Genomic DNA, 7,396 nt, shown 5'->3' on the forward strand with positions numbered 1-7,396 from the left:
CTAGGGAGTGGAGACACTATGTCTAAAATAAAATCAACTAGGGAGTGGAGACCCCATGTTGGAAAAGCGACTAGGGAGTGGAGACCCTATGTCTAAAATATTATCAACTAGGGAGTGGAGACCCTATGTTGGAAAAGAGACTAGGGAGTGGAGACCATATGTCTAAAATATCATAAACTAGGGAGTGGAGACCCTATGTCGGAAAAGAGACTAGGGAGTGGAGACCCTATGTCTAAAATAATATAAACTAGGAAGTGGAGACCTTAGGATGGAAATCAGACTAGGGAGTGGAGACCCTATGTCTAAAATAAAATCAACTAGGGAGAGGAGACCCTATGTCTAAAATAACAAAAGCTAGGAGTGGAGATCCTATGTTGGAAAGGAAACTAGGGAATGGAAACCCTATGTCTAAAATAAAATCAACTATTGAGTGGAGATCCTATGTTGGAAAGGAGACTAGGGAGTGGAGATCCTATGTCTAAAAATAATATGAACTAGGGAGTGGAGATCCTATGTTAGAAAAGAGACTGGGGAGTGGTGACCCTATGTCTAAAAATAAAATCAACTAGGGAGTGGAGACCCTGTATTGGAAAAAAGTCTAGGGAGTGGAGACCCTATGTCTAAAATAAAATCAACTAGAGAGTGGAGACCCTATGTTGAAAAAGAAGACTAGGGAGTGGAGACCCTATGTCTAAAATAACATCAACTAGGGAGTGGAGACCCTATGTTAGAAAGGAGACTACGGAGTGGAGACCATATGTCTAAGATTAAATCAACTACGGAGTGGAGACCTTATGTTGGAAAAGAGACTAGGGTGTGGAGACCCTATGTCTAAAATAACATCAACTAGGGAGTGGCGACCCTATGTTGGAAATGAGATTAGGGAGTGGAGACCCTATATCTAAAATAAACTAAACTTGGGAGTGGAGACCCTATGTTTGAAAAGAGACTAGGGAGTGGAGACCCTATGTCTAATATAACATCAACTAGGGTGTGGAGACCCTATGTTAGAAAGGAGACTACGGAGTGGAGACCATATGTCTAAGATTAAATCAAGTACGGAGTGGAGACCTTATGTTGGAAAAGAGACTAGGGTGTGGAGACCCTATGTCTAAAATAACATCAACTAGGGAGTGGCGACCCTATGTTGGAAATGAGACTAGGGAGTGGAGACCCTATATCTAAAATAAACTAAACTTGGGAGTGGAGACCCTATGTTTGAAAAGAGACTAGGGAGTGGAGACCCTATGTCTAATATAACATCAACTAGGGTGTGGAGACCCTATGTTGGAAAGGAGACTAGGGAGTGGAGACCCTTTGTCCAAAAAAAGAAACCATCTAGAAAGTGCAGACCCAATGTCGGAAAAGTGACTAGGGAGTGGAGACCCTATGTCTAAAATAAACTCAACTAGGGATTGGAGACCTTATGTTGGAAAGGAGACTAGGGAGTTGAGACCCTGTGTCAAAAAATAATTAACTAGGGAGTGGAGACCTTATTTTGGAAAATAGACTAGGGAGTGGAGACCCTATATCTAAAATAACATCAACTAGGGAGTGGAGACCCTATGTTGGAAAGAAGACTAGGGTGTGGAGACCCTATGTCTAAAATAAAATCAATTAGGGAGTGGAGACCCTATGTTGGAAAAGCGACTAGGGAGTGGAGACCCTATATCTAAAATAACATCAACTAGATTGGAGACCCTATGCTGGAAATGATACTAGGGAATGGAAACCCTATGTCTAAAATAAAATAAACTAGGGGGTGAAGACCCTATGATGGAGAAACGACTAGGGAGTGGAGACCCTATGTCTAAAATAAAATCAACTAGGGAGTGGAGACCCTATGTTGAAAAAGAAGACTAGGGAGTGGAGACCCTATGTCTAAAATAACATCAACTAGGGAGTGGAGACCCTATGTTAGAAAGGAGACTACGGAGTGGAGACCATATGTCTAAGATTAAATCAAGTACGGAGTGGAGACCTTATGTTGGAAAAGAGACTAGGGTGTGGAGACCCTATGTCTAAAATAACATCAACTAGGGAGTGGCGACCCTATGTTGGAAATGAGACTAGGGAGTGGAGACCCTATATCTAAAATAAACTAAACTTGGGAGTGGAGACCCTATGTTTGAAAAGAGACTAGGGAGTGGAGACCCTATGTCTAATATAACATCAACTAGGGTGTGGAGACCCTATGTTGGAAAGGAGACTAGGGAGTGGAGACCCTTTGTCCAAAAAAAGAAACCAACTAGAAAGTGCAGACCCAATGTCGGAAAAGTGACTAGGGAGTGGAGACCCTATGTCTAAAATAAACTCAACTAGGGATTGGAGACCTTATGTTGGAAAGGAGACTAGGGAGTTGAGACCCTGTGTCAAAAAATAATTAACTAGGGAGTGGAGACCCTATTTTGGAAAATAGACTAGGGAGTGGAGACCCTATATCTAAAATAACATCAACTAGGGAGTGGAGACCCTATGTTGGAAAGAAGACTAGGGTGTGGAGACCCTATGTCTAAAATAAAATCAATTAGGGAGTGGAGACCCTATGTTGGAAAAGCGACTAGGGAGTGGAGACCCTATATCTAAAATAACATCAACTAGATTGGAGACCCTATGCTGGAAATGATACTAGGGAATGGAAACCCTATGTCTAAAATAAAATAAACTAGGGGGTGGAGACCCTATGATGGAGAAACGACTAGGGAGTGGAGACCCTATGTCTAAAATAAAATCAACTAGGGAGTGGAGACCCTATGTTGAAAAAGAGACTAGGGAGTGGAGACCCTATGTCTAAAATAAACATCAACTAGGGAGTGAAGACCATATGTTGGAAAAGAGACTAGGGAGTGGAGACCCTATGTCTGAAATAACATCAACTAGGGGTGAGACCCTATGATGGAGAAACTACTAGGGAGTGGAGAACTTATGTCTAAAATAAAATCAACTATGGAGTGGAGACCCTATGTTGAAAAAGCGACTTGGGAGTGGAGACCCTATGTCTAAAATAAAATTAACTAGGCAGTGGAGACGCTATGTTGGAAAAGCGACTAGGGAGTGAAGACCCTATGTCTAAAATGTCATCAACTAGGGAGTGGAGACCCTATGTTGGAAAGCAGACAGGGGAGTGGAGACACTATGTCTAAAATATCACCAACTAGGGAGTAAAGACACTATGTTGGAAAAGAGACTAGGGTGTGGAGACCCTATGTATAAAATAATGTCAATTAGGGAGTGGAGACCCTATGTCTAAAATAAAAATCAACTAGGGAGTGGAGACCCTATGTTAGAAAAGAGTCTAGAGAGTGGAGACCCTATGGTTGAAACATCAACTCGGGAGTGAAAACCCTATGGTGGAAAAGAGTCGAGCGAGTAGAGACCCTATGTCTAAAATGTCATCAACTCGGGAATGGAGACCATATGTTGGAAAAGAGACAAGGGACTGGAGACACTATATCTAAAACATCACCAACTAGGGAGTGAAGACCCTATGTTGGAAAAGAGACTAGGGTGTGGAGACCCTGTGTCTAAAATAACGTCAACTAGGGAGTGGAGACCCTATGTTGGAAAAGAGACTAGGAAGTGGAGACCCCATGTCTAAAATAAAAATCAACTAGAGAGTGGTGACCCTATGATGGAAAAATGACTAGGGAGTGGAGACCCTATGTCTAAAATAAAATAAATTAGGCAGTGGAGACCCTATGTTGGAAAAGCGACTAGGGAGTGGAGACCCTATGTCTAAAATATCATCAACTAGGGAGTGGAGACGCTATGTTTGAAAAGAGACGAGGGTGTGGAGACCCTGTGTCTAAAATAAAATCAATTAGGGAATAAAGACCCTATGTTGGAAAAGAGATTAGGGAGTGAAGACCCTATGTCTAAAATAACATCCAACTAGAGAGTGGTGACCCTAAGATGGAAAAACGACTAGGGAGTGGAGACCCTATGTCTAAAATAAAATAAACTAGGCAGTGGAGACCCAATGTTGGAAAATCGACTAGGGAGTGGAGACCCTATGTCTAAAATATCATCAACTAGGGAGTGGAGACCCTATGTTGGAAAAGAGACTAGGGAGTGGAGACCCTATGTCTAAAATAACATCAACTAGATTGGAGACCCTATTTTGGAAATTATACTAGGGAGTGGAAACCCTATGTCTAAAATAAAATCAACTAGGGAGTGAGACGCTATGTCTAAAATAAAATTAACTAGGCAGTGGAGACGCTATGTTGGAAAAGCGACTAGGGAGTGAAGACCCTATGTCTAAAATGTCATCAACTAGGGAGTGGAGATCCTATATTGGAAAGGAGACATGGGAGTGGAGACACTATGTCTAAAATATCACCAACTAGGGAGTAAAGACCCTATGTTGGAAAAGAGACTAGGGTGTGAAGACCATATGTCTAAAATAATGTCAATTAGGGATTGGAGATCCTATGTCTAAAATAAAAATCAACTAGGGAGTGGAGACCCTATGTTGGAAAAGAGTCTAGAGAGTGGAGACCCTATGGTTGAAACATCAACTCGGGAGTGAAAACCCTATGGTGGAAAAGAGACGAGCGAGTAGAGACCCTATATTGGAAAAGCAACTTGGGAGTGGAGACCCTATGTCTAAAATAAAATCAACTAGGCAGTGGAGACGCAATGTTGGAAAAGCTAATAGGGAGTGGAGACCCTAAGTCTAAAATATTATCAACTCGGGAGTGGAGACCATATGTTTGAAAAGATACAAGGGAGTGGAGACACTATATCTAAAACATCACCAACTAGGGAGTGAAGACCCTATGTTGGAAGAGAGACTAGGGTGTGGAGACCCTGTGTCTAAAATAACATCAACTAAGGAGTGGAGACCCTATGTTGGAAAAGAGACTAGGGAGTGGAGACCCTATGTCTAAATTAAAAATCAACTAGAGAGTGGTGACCCTATGATGGAAAAATGACTAGGGAGTGGAGACCCTATGTCTAAAATAAAATAAACTAGGCAGTGGAGACCCTATGTTGGAAAAGCGACTAGGGAGGAGAGACCCTATGTCTAAAATATCATCAACTAGGGAGTGGAGACCCTATGTTGGAAAAGAGACTAGGGTGTGGAGACCTTATGTCTAAAATAACATCAACTAGGGAGTGGCGACCCTATGTTGGCAATGAGACTAGGGAGTGGAGACCCTACGTCTAAAATAAAATCAACTTGAAAGTAGAAACCCTATGTTGGAAAAGAGACTAGGGAGTAGAGACCATATGTCTAAAATAACATCAACTAGGGTGTGGAGTCCCTATGTTTGAAAAGAGACTTGGAAGTGGAGACCCTATGTCTAAAATAATGCCAACTTGGGAGTGGAGACCCTATGTTGGAAACGAAGACTAGGGAGTGGAGATCCCTATGTCTAAAATAACATCAACTAGGGATTAGAGACCCTAAGTTTGAAAAGAGACTATGGAGTAGAGACCCTATGTCTAAAATATCATCAACTCGGGAATGGAGACCCTATGTTGGAAAATAGACTAGGGAGTGGAGACCTTATGTCTAAAATAACATCAACTAGGGAGTGGAGACCCTATGTCGGAAAAGAGACTAGGGTGTGGCGACCGTGTGTCTAAAATAAAATCAATTAGGGAGTGGAGACCCTATGTTTGAAAAGAGACTAGGGAGTGGAGACCCTATGTCTAAAATAAAAATCAACTAGGGAGTGGAGACCCTATGTTGGAAAAACGACTAGGGAGTGGAGACCCTATGTCTAAAATATCATCAACTAGGAAGTGGAGACCCTATGTTGGAAAAGAGACGAGGGTGTGGAGACCTTATGTCTAAAATAACATCAACTAGGGAGTGGCGACCCTATGTTGGCAATGAGACTAGGGAGTGGAGACCCTATGTCTAAAAATAAAATCAACTTGAAAGTAGAGACCCTATGTTGGAAAAGAGACTAGGGAGTGGAGACCATATGTCTAAAATAACATCAACTAGGGTGTGGAGTCCCTATGTTTGAAAAGAGACTTGGGAGTGGAGACCCTATGTCTAAAATAACGCCAACTAGGGAATGGAGACCCTATGATGGAAACGAAGACTAGGGAGTGGAGACCCTATGTCTAAAATAACATCAACTAGGGATTAGAGACCCCAAGTTTGAAAGGAGACTAGGGAGTGGAGACCCTGTGTCAAAAAATATTATCTAGGGAGTGGAGACCCTATGTTGGAAAAGAGACTTGGGTGTGGAGACCCTATGTCTAAAATAACATCAACTAGGGAGTGGAGACCCTATGTTGGACAAGAGACTAGGGTGTGGAGACCCTGTGTCTAAAATAAAATCAATTAGGGAGTGGAGACCCAATGTTTGAAAAGAGACTAGGGAGTGGAGACCCTATGTCTAAAATAAAAATCAACTACGGAGTGGAGACCCTATGTTGGAAAAACGACTAGGGAGTGGAGACCCTATGTCCAAAATAAAATCAACTAGGCAGTGAAGACCCTATATTGGAAAAGTGACTAGGGAGTGGAGACCCTGTGTCTAAAATATCATCAACTAGGAAGAGGAAACCCTATGTTAGAAAAGAGACGAGGGTATGGAGACCCTATGTCTAAAATAACATCAACTAGGGAGTGGCGAACCTATGTTGGAAATGAGACTAGGGAGTGGAGACCCTATGTGTAAAATAAAATCAACTTGGGAGTGGAGACCCTATGTTTGAAAAAAGACTAGGGAGTAGAGACCCTATGTCTAAAATAACATCAACTAGGGTGTGGAGTCCCGATATTGTAAAAGAGACTTGGGTGTGGAGACCCTATGTCTAAAATAATATCAACTATTGAGTGGAGGCCTTAGGATGGAAATGAGACTAGGGAGTGGAGACCCTATGTCTAAAATAAAATCAACTAGGGAGAGTAGACCCTATGTCAAAAATAACAACACCTAGGAGTGGAGATCCTATGTTGGAAAGGAAACTAGGGAATGGAGACCCTATGTCTAAAATAACATCAACTAGGTTGTGGAGTCCCTATGTTGGAAAAGAGACTTGGTAGTGGAGACCCTATGTCTAAAATAATATAAACTAGGAAGTGGAGACCTTAGGATGGAAATGAGACTAGGGAGTGGAGACCCTATGTCTAAAATAAAATCAACTAGGGAGAGGAGACCCTATGTCTAAAATAACAACAGCTAGGAGTGGATATCCTATGTTGGAATGGAGACCCTATGTCTAAAATAAAATCAACTAGGGAGTGGAGACCCTATGTTGGAAAGGAGACTAGAGAGTGGAGATCCTATGTCTAAAAATAATATCAACTAGGGAGTGTAGACCCTATGTTAGAAAAGAGACTGGGGGGTGGTGAACCTATGTCTGAAAATAAAATCAACTAGGAAGTGGAGACCCTGTGTTGGAAAAAAGTCTAGGGAGTGGAGAC

Source organism: Nicotiana tabacum, chromosome 12 (assembly GCF_000715075.1).
Source record: "Nicotiana tabacum cultivar K326 chromosome 12, ASM71507v2, whole genome shotgun sequence".
NCBI classification, from domain to species: domain Eukaryota; kingdom Viridiplantae; phylum Streptophyta; class Magnoliopsida; order Solanales; family Solanaceae; genus Nicotiana; species Nicotiana tabacum.